This window comes from Antrostomus carolinensis, unplaced genomic scaffold (genome assembly GCF_000700745.2).
Source record: "Antrostomus carolinensis isolate BGI_N321 unplaced genomic scaffold, ASM70074v2 scaffold19720, whole genome shotgun sequence".
NCBI classification, from domain to species: Eukaryota; Metazoa; Chordata; class Aves; order Caprimulgiformes; family Caprimulgidae; genus Antrostomus; species Antrostomus carolinensis.
Window position 1 is genome coordinate 14,068 of NW_010289331.1, and position 528 is coordinate 14,595.

The window sequence follows — 528 nt, forward strand, 5'->3', positions numbered from 1 at the left end:
GTAAGGCCCCACCTGGAATACTGCATCCAGTTCTGGAGCCCCCAACATAAGAAAGACATGGACCAGTTGGAACAAGTCCAGAGGAGGCCACGAGGATGGAGTCCACGAGGAGGACAACAAGGAGAGTGACCAGTTTGCGGGTGAACACACCTTCTGCTGGAATTATGGAGGTCAACGTGTTTCACACAGTGCTATTAATAACCTCATCCTTGCAAGCACAGTGACCTATGAGGGCTGCAGATGTGACACTTTAGGGCCCAAATATTCTCTAGATAATTTCCACACATCATAGAATCATAGAATGTTGTGAGTGGGAAGGGACCCATGAGGATCATGGAGTCCAACTCCTGTCCCTGCACAGGACAAGCCCAACATTCACACCATGTCCCTGAGGGCACATGTTGGCCAAATGCTTCTGGCAGCTTGTCAGGCTTGGTGCCATGAGCACCTCCCTGGGGAGCCTGTTCCAGTGCTCCACCACCCTCTGGGTGCCTGAAGAACCTTTTCCTCATGGCCAACCTCACCCTC